The sequence below is a fragment of the Ranitomeya imitator genome, chromosome 2 (genome assembly GCF_032444005.1).
Source record: "Ranitomeya imitator isolate aRanImi1 chromosome 2, aRanImi1.pri, whole genome shotgun sequence".
NCBI classification, from domain to species: Eukaryota; Metazoa; Chordata; class Amphibia; order Anura; family Dendrobatidae; genus Ranitomeya; species Ranitomeya imitator.
In genome coordinates, this window is record NC_091283.1 from 30,121,733 (window position 1) to 30,138,059 (window position 16,327).

A 16,327-nucleotide genomic window follows, 5' to 3' on the forward strand; every position below is an offset into this window, starting at 1 on the left:
CCCCATAGTATAACATTGGGCCGAGTGCTATCTGATACCCATCACATATCTGTACTGCTCCATAGTATAACATTGGGCCGAGTGCTATCTGATACCATCACAGATCTGTACTGCCCCATAGTATAACATTGGGCCGAGTGCTATCTGATACATCACAGATCTGTACTGCCCCATAGTATAACATTGGACCGAGTGCTATCTGATACATCACAGATCTGTGCTGCCCCATAGTATAACATTGGACCGAGTGCTATCTGATACATCACAGATCTGTACTGCCCCATAGTATAACATTGGGCCGAGTGCTATCTGATACCCATCACATATCTGTACTGCTCCATAGTATAACATTGGGCCGAGTGCTATCTGATACATCACAGATCTGTGCTGCCCCATAGTATAACATTGGGCCGAGTGCTATCTGATAATATGTCAGCGAGCACACGGCCGCATTATACGCCATTGTCAGAGAACCCGCGTCGGGATAATGGGGAAGTTGTTACTTGTGGGGGAAATGGGCAAACACTGAGAACGAGACCAGTTCTAGACTTGGCACCCAAAGTTCTTTTCAGCTTTACATCGTTCTAGTAATGTCTCCTACTAACTTACTAACTACACTCACAGTCCCATAGTCGGCTCACACGTCACACCGCTCACGTACGCAGCCGCCGATGACTCATTGCAGGGTGTGGATTTTAACCCTGCAGCTACGACATACTGACTGCCTGTATCTGGGTTGGGCAATCGGCCTTCTTTGTATATGTTATTTCTCTACGGACCCCCACAGTGGTGGCTGTATGACTCGTCACCTGGGGGTCAATGATCCCAGTGGTCACGGGTTCGGTTCCTTGCTCCTTGACTATGTAGGCCATTGGACAGCCATCTTGTGTACCTCATTATTTTGCTTGAAAAAGCAGAGAGGATGTTCACCCAGATCACCAAGGGTCTAAGGGCTGGATCAGACGGGCATATCTCACGGCCTGTATAAGGACCACAATCCCTGGGTTGACCCAGCGGTAAGGAGACCCCCCAGTCAGTTTGGACATTGTGGTCCGTATAAGGACCATGAAATACGCCTGTGTGAACTTGGCCTAACCCAGATAAGTACTGGGGTCCCCAGGGACTGAGGGGCCCACTCTGCACAGGTATAAACATGTGTGACATCAGTCATATATGTCAGGTGGGTGTACGGAGGGGGTCCCACTGCAGCTTCTAGGATTTAAATAGGAAGAAGTGTCCCTTCCTGTGACCGCCACCACTTCGCCGACGTGATTACTGGGCTGTGACGGCATTGCCATGGCAGCCGGCGGTCTTCTGAAGCCCCTGTGTCTGCCATGTTTGTACACTTCTGAGTTCTGTAGCTGAGCATCATAGGAGATTGGGGCTTTTATGATACACTGCACTACTATGTATGTCAGTGCCTTGTATTAACCAGTCAGGATCAAGTCAAGGCGATAATAAAAAATAAAAAAATATAAGTGAGTAAAATATGTAAAGAAAATATATGTAAAAATTCATACCATGAAATTTTCATGGTATGTAAATAAAATCTAAATATATATATATATATATATATATATATATATATATATATATATATATTTGGAATCGCAGCCTGTGCCACCATCCAGAGTAATAAATTATATTTATCCCGTACGGCGAACGTCAAAATGGAAAACAATCAGGATGGCCGAATCGCTTTTTTCTTTGTACACTTTGCCTCACAACAAATGGAAGAAAGATCAAAAAGACGTATAAACTCCAAAATAGTGATGATAAAAAGTGCAAATAAAGAAGACCTGGTATAAGTCCGCCGAAAGAGAATAAAGAGAATAAATACAAATTTATATATATACTAGATTGTGGCCCGATTCTAACGCATCGGGTATTCTAGAATATGCATGTCCCCGTAGTATATGGACAATGATGATTCCAGAATTCGCGGCAGACTGTGCCCGTCGCTGATTGGTCGAGGCGACCTTTATGACATCATCGTCGCCATGGCAACCATTATGACATCTACGTCGATACTGTGCCCGTCGCTGAATCAGAAACGTGAAATGTCTACGTCCTTTATGACATCATCGTTGCTGTGCCCGTTGCTGATTGGTCGAGGCCTGACGGCCTCGACCAATCAGAGACGCGGGATTTCCAGGACAGACAGACAGAAAGACAGACAGACAGAAAGACAGACAGACGGAAAAACCCTTAGACAATTATATATATAGACTAGATTGTGGCCCGATTCTAATGCATCGGGTATTCTAGAATATGCATGTCCCTGTAGTATATGGACAATGATGATTCCAGAATTCGCGGCAGACTGTGCCCGTCGCTGATTGGTCGAGGCAACCTTTAAGACATCATCGTCGCCATGGCAACCATTATGACATCTACGTCGATACTGTGCCCGTCGCTGAATCAGAGACGCGGGATGTCTACGTCCTTTATGACATCATCGTCGCTGTGCCCGTTGCTGATTGGTCGAGGCTGTGTCAGGAGGACTGATCAATATAGAAGTGTCAGGAGGATTTATCAATATAGAAGTGTCAGGAGGACTGATCAATATAGAAGTGTCAGGAGGACTGATCAATACAGAAGTGTCAGGAGGACTGATCAATATAGAAGTGTCAGGAGGACTGATCAATATAGAAGTGTCAGGAGGATTTATCAATATAGAAGTGTCAGGAGGACTGATCAATATAGAAGTGTCAGGAGGACTGATCAATATAGAGGTATCAGGAGGACTGATCAATATAGAAGTGTCAGGAGGACTGATCAATATAGAGGTATCAGGAGGACTGATCAATATAGAAGTGTCAGGAGGACTGATCAATATAGAAGTGTCAGGAGGACTGATCAATATAGAATTGTCAGGAGGACTGATCAATATAGAAGTGTCAGGAGGACTGATCAATATAGAAGTGTCAGGAGGACTGATCAATATAAAAGTGTCAGGAGGACTGATCAATATAGAAGTGTCAGGAGGACTGATCAATATAGAGGTATCAGGAGGACTGATCAATATAGAAGTGTCAGGAGGACTGATCAATATAGAAGTGTCAGGAGGACTGATCAATATAGAAGTGTCAGGAGGACTGATCAATATAGAGGTATCAGGAGGACTGATCAATATAGAAGTGTCAGGAGGACTGATCAATATAGAAGTGTCAGGAGGACTGATCAACATAGAAGTGTCAGGAGGACTGATCAATATAGAGGTGTCAGGAGGACTGATCAATATAGAAGTGTCAGGAGGACTGATCAATACAGAAGTGTCAGGAGGACTGATCAATACAGAAGTGTCAGGAGGACTGATCAATATAGAAGTGTCAGGAGGACTGATCAATATAGAAGTGTCAGGAGGACTGATCAATATAGAAGTGTCAGGAGGACTGATCAATATAGAAGTTTCAGGAGGACTGATCAATATAGAAGTGTCAGGAGGACTGATCAATATAGAGGTATCAGGAGGACTGATCAATATAGAAGTGTCAGGAGGACTGATCAATATAGAGGTGTCAGGAGGACTGATCAATATAGAAGTGTCAGGAGGACTGATCAATATAGAAGTGTCAGGAGGACTGATCAATATAGAAGTGTCAGGAGGACTGATCAATATAGAAGTGTCAGGAGGACTGATCAATATAGAGGTATCAGGAGGACTGATCAATATAGAGGTGTCAGGAGGACTGATCAATATAGAAGTGTCAGGAGGACTGATCAATATAGAAGTGTCAGGAGGACTGATCAATATAGAAGTGTCAGGAGGACTGATCAATATAGAGGTATCAGGAGGACTGATCAATATAGAAGTGTCAGGAGGACTGATCAATATAGAAGTGTCAGGAGGACTGATCAATATAGAAGTGTCAGGAGGACTGATCAATATAGAAGTGTCAGGAGGACTGATCAATATAAAAGTGTCAGGAGGACTGATCAATATAGAAGTGTCAGGAGGACTGATCAATATAGAGGTATCAGGAGGACTGATCAATATAGAAGTGTCAGGAGGACTGATCAATATAGAAGTGTCAGGAGGACTGATCAATATAGAAGTGTCAGGAGGACTGATCAATATAGAGGTATCAGGAGGACTGATCAATATAGAAGTGTCAGGAGGACTGATCAATATAGAAGTGTCAGGAGGACTGATCAACATAGAAGTGTCAGGAGGACTGATCAATATAGAAGTGTCAGGAGGACTGATCAATATAAAAGTGTCAGGAGGACTGATCAATATAGAAGTGTCAGGAGGACTGATCAATATAGAGGTATCAGGAGGACTGATCAATATAGAAGTGTCAGGAGGACTGATCAATATAGAAGTGTCAGGAGGACTGATCAATATAGAGGTATCAGGAGGACTGATCAATATAGAAGTGTCAGGAGGACTGATCAATATAGAAGTGTCAGGAGGACTGATCAACATAGAAGTGTCAGGAGGACTGATCAATATAGAAGTGTCAGGAGGACTGATCAATATAGAAGTGTCAGGAGGACTGATCAATATAGAAGTGTCAGGAGGACTGATCAATATAGAAGTGTCAGGAGGACTGATCAATATAGAAGTGTCAGGAGGACTGATCAATACAGAAGTGTCAGGAGGACTGATCAATACAGAAGTGTCAGGAGGACTGATCAATATAGAGGTGTCAGGAGGACTGATCAATATAGAAGTGTCAGGAGGACTGATCAATATAGAAGTGTCAGGAGGACTGATCAATATAGAAGTGTCAGGAGGACTGATCAATATAGAAGTGTCAGGAGGACTGATCAATACAGAAGTGTCAGGAGGACTGATCAATATAGAAGTGTCAGGAGGACTGATCAATATAGAAGTGTCAGGAGGACTGATCAATATAGAAGTGTCAGGAGGACTGATCAATATAGAGGTATCAGGAGGACTGATCAATATAGAGGTATCAGGAGGACTGATCAATATAGAGGTGTCAGGAGGACTGATCAATATAGAAGTGTCAGGAGGACTGATCAATATAGAAGTGTCAGGAGGACTGATCAATACAGAAGTGTCAGGAGGACTGATCAATATAGAAGTGTCAGGAGGACTGATCAATATAGAAGTGTCAGGAGGACTGATCAATATAGAAGTTTCAGTTTCAGGAAGACTGATCAATATAGAAGTGTCAGGAGGACTGATCAATACAGAAGTGTCAGGAGGACTGATCAATATAGAAGTGTCAGGAGGACTGATCAATATAGAAGTGTCAGGAGGACTGATCAATATAGAAGTGTCAGGAGGACTGATCAATATAGAAGTGTCAGGAGGACTGATCAATATAGAGGTATCAGGAGGACTGATCAATATAGAAGTGTCAGGAGGACTGATCAATATAGAAGTGTCAGGAGGACTGATCAATATAGAAGTGTCAGGAGGACTGATCAATATAGAGGTATCAGGAGGACTGATCAATATAGAGGTATCAGGAGGACTGATCAATATAGAGGTGTCAGGAGGACTGATCAATATAGAAGTGTCAGGAGGACTGATCAATATAGAAGTGTCAGGAGGACTGATCAATACAGAAGTGTCAGGAGGACTGATCAATATAGAAGTGTCAGGAGGACTGATCAATATAGAAGTGTCAGGAGGACTGATCAATATAGAAGTTTCAGTTTCAGGAAGACTGATCAATATAGAAGTGTCAGGAGGACTGATCAATACAGAAGTGTCAGGAGGACTGATCAATATAGAAGTGTCAGGAGGACTGATCAATATAGAGGTATCAGGAGGACTGATCAATATAGAAGTGTCAGGAGGACTGATCAATATAGAAGTTTCAGTTTCAGGAAGACTGATCAATATAGAAGTTTCAGGAAGACTGATCAATATAGAAGTGTCAGGAGGACTGATCAATATAGAAGTGTCAGGAGGACTGATCAATATAGAAGTGTCAGGAGGACTGATCAATATAGAAGTGTCAGGAGGACTGATCAATACAGAAGTGTCAGGAGGACTGATCAATACAGAAGTGTCAGGAGGACTGATCAATATAGAGGTGTCAGGAGGACTGATCAATATAGAGGTGTCAGGAGGACTGATCAATATAGAAGTGTCAGGAGGACTGATCAATATAGAAGTGTCAGGAGGACTGATCAATACAGAAGTGTCAGGAGGACTGATCAATATAGAGGTATCAGGAGGACTGATCAATATAGAAGTGTCAGGAGGACTGATCAATATAGAAGTGTCAGGAGGACTGATCAATACAGAAGTGTCAGGAGGACTGATCAATATAGAGGTGTCAGGAGGACTGATCAATATAGAATGTCAGGAGGACTGATCAATATAGAAGTGTCAGGAGGACTGATCAACATAGAAGTGTCAGGAGGACTGATCAATATAGAGGTATCAGGAGGACTGATCAATACAGAAGTGTCAGGAGGACTGATCAATACAGAAGTGTCAGGAGGACTGATCAATACAGAAGTGTCAGGAGGACTGATCAATCCTCGACCAATCAGAGACACGGGATTTCTACGTCCTTTATGACATCATCGTCGCTGTGCCCATTGCTGATTGGTCGAGGCCTGGCGGCCTCGACCAATCAGAGACGTGGGATTTCTACGTCGATGCTGTGCTGGTCTCTGATTGGTCGGACTGATCAATATAGAAGTGTCAGGAGGACTGATCAATATAGAGGTGTCAGGAGGATTTATCAATATAGAAGTGTCAGGAGGACTGATCAATACAGAAGTGTCAGGAGGACTGATCAATATAGAGGTATCAGGAGGACTGATCAATATAGAAGAGTCAGGAGGACTGATCAATATAGAAGTGTCAGGAGGACTGATCAATATAGAAGTGTCAGGAGGACTGATCAATATAGAAGTGTCAGGAGGACTGATCAATATAGAAGTGTCAGGAGGACTGATCAATATAGAAGTGTCAGGAGGACTGATCAATATAGAAGTGTCAGGAGGACTGATCAATATAGAAGTTTCAGGAAGACTGATCAATATAGAAGTGTCAGGAGGACTGATCAATATAGAAGTGTCAGGAGGACTGATCAATATAGAAGTGTCAGGAGGACTGATCAATATAGAAGTGTCAGGAGGACTGATCAATATAGAAGTGTCAGGAGGACTGATCAATATAGAAGTGTCAGGAGGACTGATCAATATAGAAGTGTCAGGAAGACTGATCAATATAGAAGTGTCAGGAGGACTGATCAATATAGAAGTGTCAGGAGGACTGATCAATATAGAAGTGTCAGGAGGACTGATCAATATAGAAGTGTCAGGAGGACTGATCAATATAGAAGTGTCAGGAGGACTGATCAATATAGAAGTGTCAGGAGGACTGATCAATATAGAAGTGTCAGGAGGACTGATCAATATAGAAGTGTCAGGAGGACTGATCAATATAGAAGTGTCAGGAAGACTGATCAATATAGAAGTGTCAGGAGGACTGATCAATATAGAGGTGTCAGGAGGACTGATCAATACAGAAGTGTCAGGAGGACTGATCAATATAGAGGTATCAGGAGGACTGATCAATACAGAAGTGTCAGGAGGACTGATCAATATAGAAGTGTCAGGAGGACTGATCAATATAGAGGTATCAGGAGGACTGATCAATACAGAAGTGTCAGGAGGACTGATCAATATAGAAGTGTCAGGAGGACTGATCAATATAGAGGTATCAGGAGGACTGATCAATACAGAAGTGTCAGGAGGACTGATCAATATAGAAGTGTCAGGAGGACTGATCAATATAGAGGTATCAGGAGGACTGATCAATATAGAAGTGTCAGGAGGACTGATCAATATAGAGGTGTCAGGAGGACTGATCAATACAGAAGTGTCAGGAGGACTGATCAATCCTCGACCAATCAGAGACGCGGGATTTCTACGTCCTTTATGACATCATCGTCGCTGTGCCCATTGCTGATTGGTCGAGGCATGGCGGCCTCGACCAATCAGAGAGCCGGGATTTCCAGGACAGACAGACAGACAGACAGACAGACGGAAAAACCCTTAGACAATTATATATATACTAGATTGTGGCCCGATTCTAACGCATCGGGTATTCTAGAATATGCATGTCCCCGTAGTATATGGACAATGATGATTCCAGAATTCGCGGCAGACTGTGCCCGTCGCTGATTGGTCGAGGCAACCTTTATGACATCATCGTCGCCATGGCAACCATTATGTCATCTACGTCGATACTGTGCCCGTCGCTGAATCAGAAACGTGAGATGTCTACGTCCTTTATGACATCATCGTCGCTGTGCCCGTTGCTGATTGGTCGAGGCCTGGTGGCCTCGACCAATCAGACGCGGGATTTCTGCATCCTTTATGACATCATCGTCGCTGTGCCCGTTGCTGATTGGTCGAGGCCTGGCGGCCTCGACCAATCAGAGACGCGGGATTTCTACGTCGATGCTGTGCCGGTCTCTGATTGGTCGAGGCCTGGCGGCCTCGACCAATCAGAGAGCCGGGATTTCCAGGACAGACAGACAGACAGACAGACAGACGGAAAAACCCTTAGGCAATTATATATATAGATATATATATATATATATAGTTGTGGCCAAAAGTATTGACACCCCTGCAATTCTGTCAGATAATACTCATTTTCTTCCTGAAAATAATTGCAAACACTAATTATTTGGTACTAGACTGTGGCCCGATTCTAACGCATCGGGTGTTCTAGAATATGCATGTCCCCGTAGTATATGGACAATGATGATTCCAGAATTCGCGGCAGACTGTGCCTGTCGCTGATTGGTCGAGGCAACCTTTATGACATCATCATCGCCATGGCAACCATTATGACATCATCGTCACTGTGCCCGTCGCTGATTGGTCGAAGCAACCTTTATGACATCATTGTCGCCATGGCAATCATTATGACATCATCGTCGCTGTGCCCGTTGCTGATTGGTCGAGGCCTGGCGGCCTCGACCAATCAGAGACGTGGGATTTCCAGGACAGACAGACAGACAGACAGACGGAAAAACCCTTAGACAATTATATATAGAGATTATTATCTTCATTTCATTTGTCTTAAATTAAAAAAACACAAAAAGAATTGTCCTAAAGCCAAATTGGATATAATTCCACACCAAACATAACAAAAGGGGGTGGACAAAAGTATTGACACTGTTCGAAAAATCATGTGATGCTTCTGTAATTAGTGTAATTAACAGCACCTGTAACTTACCTGTGGCACCTAACAGGTGTTGGCAATAACTAAATCACACTTGCAGCCAGTTGACATGGATTAAAGTTGACTCAACCTCTGTCCTGTGTCCTTGTGTGACCACATTGAGCATGGAGAAAAGAAAGAAGACCAAAGAACTGTCTGAGGACTTGAGAAACCAAATTGTGAGGAAGCATGAGCAATCTCAAGGCTACAAGTCCATCTCCAAAGACCTGAATGTTCCTGTGTCTACCGTGCGCAGTGTCATCAAAAAGTTTAAAGCCCATGGCACTGTGGCTAACCTCCCTAGATGTGGACGGAAAAGAAAAATTGACAAGAGATTTCAACGCAAGATTGTGCCGATGTTGGATAAAGAACCTCGACTAAGGCTACGTTCACATTTGCGGCTTTGGACGCAGCGTCGTGGACGCAACGCACGACGCACGAAAGACGCAAGTAGAACGCATGCATTTTTGACGCATGCGTTCAACCTTTTTTAATATATAGGGTCTTTTCAGTGTCTCTGTTTTTAAAGTAAAGAACGCATGCGTCCTACAACGCACAACAACGCAAGTACTTGCATCTTCTGCGTTGCCAATACAATTCAATGGAGGTTTTGAAGCTTCGACGATGCAAATACAACGCAAGTGCGACGCAAGCGTTTTTTAAAAATTTTGGACGCAGAAAAAATGCAACATGTTGCGTTTGCAACGCACTGCCAGGTGCGTCGAAAGGACGCATGCGTCGCAAAACGCACCGAAACGCATGAAAACGAACGCACATGCGTCCCCAATGTTAAAGATAGGGAAGCATGACGCGTGCGTTGTTTAGCGGTGACGCCGCTGCATCCAAAGCCGCAAATGTGAACGTAGCCTAACATCCAAACAAGTTCAAGCTGCCCTGCAGTCCGAGGGTACAACAGTGTCAACCCGTACTATCCGTCGGCGTCTGAATGAAAAGGGACTGTATGGTAGGAGACCCAGGAAGACCCCACTTCTTACCCCGAGACATAAAAAAGCCAGGCTGGAGTTTGCCAAAACTTACCTGAAAAAGCCTAAAATGTTTTGGAAGATTGTTCTCTGGTCAGATGAGACAAAAGTAGAGCTTTTTGGGCAAAAGCATCAACATAGAGTTTACAGAAGAAAAAAAGAAGCATTCAAAGAAAAGAACACGGTCCCTACAGTCAAACATGGCGGAGGTTCCCTGATGTTTTGGGGTTGCTTTGCTGCCTCTGGCACTGGACTGCTTGACCGTGTGCATGGCATTATGAAGTCTGAAGACTACCAACTAATTTTGCAGCATAATGTAGAGCCCAGTGTGAGAAAGCTGGGTCTCCCTCAGAGGTCATGGGTCTTCCAGCAGGACAATGACCCAAAACACACTTCAAAAAGCACTAGAAAATGGTTTGAGAGAAAGCACTGGAGACTTCTAAGGTGGCCAGCAATGAGTCCAGATCTGAATCCCATAGAACACCTGTGGAGAGATCTAAAAATGGCAGTTTGGAGAAGGCACCCTTCAAATATCAGGGACCTGGAGCAGTTTGCCAAAGAAGAATGGTCTAAAATTCCAGCAGAGCATTGTAAGAAACTCATTGATGGTTACCGGGAGCGGTTGGTCGCAGTTATTTTGGCTAAAGGTTGTGTAACCAAGTCTTAGGCTGAGGGTGCCAATACTTTTGTCCGGCCCATTTTTGGAGTTTTGTGTGAAATGATCAATGTTTTGCTTTTCGCTTCATTCTCTTTTGTGTTTTTTTCATTTAAGACAAATTAAATGAAGATAATAATACCAAAGAATTTGTGTTTGCAATCATTTTCAGGAAGAAACTGAGTATTATCTGACAGAATTGCAGGGGTGTCAATACTTTTGGCCACAACTGTATATATATATAATTGTCTAAGGGGTACTTCCGTCTGTCTGTCTGTCTGTAACGGAAATCCTGCGTTCCTGACCAATCAGCGACGGGCACAGTCAGGCCGAGAATTACTCCCTCCCTATTTCTGTCCAGTCAGTGCCCGGCGCCCGCCCCATACTCCCCTCCAATCAGCGCTGACACAGGGTTAATGGCAGCGTTAACGGACTGCATTATGCCGCGGGTAACGCACTCCGTTAACGCTGCTATTAACCCTGTGTGACCAACATTTTACTATTGATGCTGCCTATGCAGCATCAATAGTAAAAAGATCTAATGTTAAAAATAATAAAAAAGACAAAAAACCTGCTATACTCACCTTCCATCGTCCACCGATGCGTGCGCGGCTGCCGCCAGCTTCCATTCCCAGAGATGCATTGCGAATTTACCCAGAAGACTTAGCGGTCTTGCGAGACTGCTAAGTCATCTGGGTAATTTCGTAATGCATCGATGGGAACGGAAGCTGTCGGTAGCCGCGCGCGCATCGGGACAGCTTCGCTGGACGCCGGCGGGTGAGTATATAACTATTTTTTATTTTAATTATTTTTTTTTTAACAGGGATATGGTGCCCACACTGCTATATACTATGTGGACTGTGTTATATATTGCGTGGCTGCTATATACTACGTGGCCAGTGTTATATACTGTGTGGGCTGTGTTATATACTGCGTGGGCTGTGTTATATACTATGTGGGCTGTATTATATACTGCGTGGGCTGTGCTATAAATTACATGGGCAGTGTTATATACTACGTGGGCTGTGTTATATACTATGTGGGCTGTGTTATATACTATGTGGGCTGTGTTATATACTGCGTGGCTGCTATATACTACGTGGGCAGTGTTATATACTACGTGGCCAGTGTTATATACTGTGCGGCCTGTGTTATATACTGCGTGGGCTGTGCTATATATTATGTGGGCTGTGTTATATACTGTGTGGCTGCTATATACTACGTGGGCAGTGTTATATACTATGTGGGTTGTGTTATATACTGCGTGGGCTGTGCTATATATTACGTGGGCTGTGTTATAGACGGCGTGGCTGCTATATACTACATGGGCTGTGTTATATACTGCGTGGGCTGTGTTATATACTGCGTGGCCAGTTACTGTTATATACTGCGTGGCCTGTATTATATACTGCGTGTCTGCTGTATACTACATGGCTCCTATATACTACGTGGCCTGTGCTATATACTATGTGGCTGCTATATATATACATACATATATATTCTAGAATACCCGATGCGTTAGAATCGGGCCACCATCTAGTATATATATATATATATATATATATATATATATTTATATGCGGTACATATAGTCAGACCTGATAATGGGTCTCAGGATTAATAAGGGGTTAAATGGCTGCTCCCTCCAGTAGAGGCCGGGTATCATAACTTTCTATTGACACTGGGTGGACATGTGATTATTAGAAATGACCTTTGATTGATGGCTCCAATCATCCAACCTTTGTCTCTGACAGGCTGCAGTCCTCTGCATTACATGCTGCAAGCTCTCACTCACAGGATGGAAGATTGGAGGGGATCTGAGCCAGAGGAGAAAGGGTTAACGTGATCCCGAACTGTGATAATGGGACCTCAACCAAACTGCAGGGAGTATAAGGGTTAACGGGGTGGTTTTCCGCCTGATCCTTGGGCCAGAGCCACTTAAGGGGTTCATCTTCAGTGGTTCATCATCTGCAACTATTGTACAGATCTGGGATGCAGAAAGGGTTAATATTCAAATCCTAAGAAGGCCTGTGCTGCTAGAAGGGTTAATATTCTGAGCACCTGCACATATTGGAAGCAAAAAGGTTTAATGCTGGGAGCAGCTGCAGGTCTGGGGTGCAGGAGGGGTTAATGCAGGAGCAGCTGCAGGTCTGGGGTGCAGGAGGGGTTAATGCTGGGAGCAGCTGCAGGTCTGGGGTGCAGGAGGGGTTAATGCTGGGAGCAGCTGCCGGTCTGGGGTGCAGGAGGGGTTAATGCTGGGAGCAGCTGCCGGTCTGGGGTGCAGGAGGGGTTAATGCTGGAGCAGCTGCAGGTCTGGGGTGCAGGAGGGGTTAATGCTGGGAGCAGCTGCCGGTCTGCGGTGCAGGAGGGGTTAATGCTGGGAGCAGCTGCAGGTCTGTGGTGCAGGAGGGGTTAATAGTGGAGCAGCTGCAGGTCTGTGGCGCTGGAGGGGTTAATGCTGCGAGCAGCTGCCGGTCTGGGGTGCAGGAGGGGTTAATGCTGGGAGCAGCTGCAGGTCTGGGGTGCAGGAGGGGTTAATAGTGGAGCAGCTGCAGGTCTGGGGTGCAGGAGGGGTTAATAGTGGAGCAGCTGCAGGTCTGGGGTGCAGGAGGGGTTAATAGTGGAGCAGCTGCAGGTCTGAGTTGCAGGAGGGGTTAATAGTGGAGCAGCTGCAGGTCTGGGGTGCAGGAGGGGTTAATGCTGGGAGCAGCTGCAGGTCTGGGGTGCAGGAGGGGTTAATGCTGGGAGCAGCTGCAGGTCTGGGGTGCAGGAGGGGTTAATGCTGGGAGCAGCTGCCGGTCTGGGGTGCAGGAGGGGTTAATGCTGGGAGCAGCTGCAGGTCTGGGGTGCAGGAGGGGTTAATGCTGGAGCAGCTGCCGGTCTGGGGTGCAGGAGGGGTTAATGCTGGGAGCAGCTGCAGGTCTGGGGTGCAGGAGGGGTTAATGCTGGGAGCAGCTGCCGGTCTGGGGTGCAGGAGGGGTTAATGCTGGGAGCAGCTGCAGGTCTGGGGTGCAGGAGGGGTTAATGCTGGAGCAGCTGCAGGTCTGTGGTGCAGGAGGGGTTAATAGTGGAGCAGCTGCAGGTCTGTGGCGCTGGAGGGGTTAATGCTGCGAGCAGCTGCCGGTCTGGGGTGCAGGAGGGGTTAATGCTGGGAGCAGCTGCAGGTCTGTGGTGCTGGAGGGGTTAATAGTGGAGCAGCTGCAGGTCTGTGGCGCTGGAGGGGTTAATGCTGCGAGCAGCTGCAGGTCTGGGGTGCAGGAAGGGTTAATGCTGGAGCAGCTGCAGGTCTGTGGTGCTGGAGGGGTTAATAGTGGAGCAGCTGCAGGTCTGGGGTGCAGGAAGGGTTAATGCTGGGAGCAGCTGCAGGTCTGGGGTGCAGGAAGGGTTAATAGTGGAGCAGCTGCAGGTCTGGGGTGCAGGAGGGGTTAATAGTGAAGCAGCTGCAGGTCTGGGGTGCAGGAGGGGTTAATAGTGGAGCAGCTGCCGGTCTGGGGTGTAGTAGGGGTTAATGCTGGGAGCAGCTGCAGGTCTGGGGTGCAGGAAGGGTTAATGTTGGGAGCAGCTGCAGGTCTGGGGTGCAGGAGGGGTTAATAGTGGAGCAGCTGCAGGTCTGCGGTGCAGGAGGGGTTAATAGTGGAGCAGCTGCAGGTCTGGGGTGCAGGAGGGGTTAATGCTGGGAGCAGCTGCAGGTCTGGGGTGCAGGAGGGGTTAATGCTGGAGCAGCCGCAGCTCTGGGGTGCAGGAGGGGTTAATGCTGGAGCAGCTGCAGCTCTGGGGTGCAGGAGGGGTTAATGCTGGGAGCGGCTGCAGGTCTGGGGTGCAGGAGGGGTTAATAGTGGAGCAGCTGCAGGTCTGCGGTGCAGGAGGGGTTAATGCTGGGAGCAGCTGCAGGTCTGGGGTGCAGGAGGGGTTAATGCTGGAGCAGCTGCAGGTCTGGGGTGCAGGAGGGGTTAATGCAGGGAGCAGCTGCAGGTCTGGGGTGCAGGAGGGGTTAATGTTGGAGCAGCGGCAGGTCTGGGGTGCAGGAGGGGTTAATGCTGGAGCAGCTGCAGGTCTGGGGTGCAGGAGGGGTTAATAGTGGAGCAGCTGCAGGTCTGGGGTGCAGGAGGGGTTAATGCTGGAGCAGCTGCAGGTCTGGGGTGCAGGAGGGGTTAATGCAGGGAGCAGCTGCCGGTCTGGGGTGCAGGAGGGGTTAATAGTGGAGCAGCTGCAGGTCTGGGGTGCAGGAGGGGTTAATGCTGGAGCAGCTGCAGGTCTGGGGTGCAGGAGGGGTTAATAGTGGAGCAGCTGCAGGTCTGGGGTGCAGGAAGGGTTAATAGTGGAGCAGCTGCAGGTCTGGGGTGCAGGAGGGGTTAATGCTGGGAGCGGCTGCAGGTCTGGGGTGCAGGAGGGGTTAATAGTGGAGCAGCTGCAGGTCTGGGGTGCAGGAGGGGTTAATGCTGGAGCAGCTGCAGGTCTGGGGAGCAGGAGGGGTTAATAGTGGAGCAGCTGCAGGTCTGGGGTGCAGGAAGGGTTAATGCTGGAGCAGCTGCAGGTCTGGGGTGCAGGAGGGGTTAATGCAGGGAGCAGCTGCAGTTCTGGGGTGCAGGAGGGGTTAATAGTGGAGCAGCTGCAGGTCTGAGTTGCAGGAGGGGTTAATAGTGGAGCAGCTGCAGGTCTGGGGTGCAGGAAGGGTTAATAGTGGAGCAGCTGCAGGTCTGGGGTGCAGGAGGGGTTAATAGTGGAGCAGCTGCAGGTCTGAGTTGCAGGAGGGGTTAATAGTGGAGCAGCTGCAGGTCTGGGGTGCAGGAGGGGTTAATGCTGGAGCAGCTGCAGGTCTGGGGTGCAGGAAGGGTTAATAGTGGAGCAGCTGCAGGTCTGGGGTGCAGGAGGGGTTAATAGTGGAGCAGCTGCAGGTCTGGGGTGCAGGAAGGGTTAATAGTGGAGCAGCTGCAGGTCTGGGGTGCAGGAGGGGTTAATGCTGGGAGCGGCTGCAGGTCTGTGGTGCAGGAGGGGTTAATGCTGGAGCAGCTGCAGGTCTGGGGTGCAGGAGGGGTTAATGCTGGAGCAGCTGCAGGTCTGGGGTGCAGGAGGGGTTAATGCTGGGAGCGGCTGCAGGTCTGGGGTGCAGGAGGGGTTAATAGTGGAGCAGCTGCAGGTCTGGGGTGCAGGAAGGGTTAATGCTGGAGCAGCTGCAGGTCTGGGGTGCAGGAGGGGTTAATGCTGGAGCAGCTGCAGGTCTGGGGTGCGGGAGGGGTTAATGCTGGGAGCAGCTGCAGGTCTGGGGTGCAGGAGGGGTTAATGCTGGAGCAGCTGCAGTTCTGGGGTGCAGGAGGGGTTAATAGTGGAGCAGCTGCAGGTCTGAGTTGCAGGAGGGGTTAATAGTGGAGCAGCTGCAGGTCTGGGGTGCAGGAGGGGTTAATGCTGGAGCAGCTGCAGGTCTGGGGTGCAGGAGGGGTTAATGCTGGGAGCAGCTGCAGGTCTGGGGTGCAGGAGGGGTTAATGCAGGGAGCAGCTGCAGGTCTGGGGTGC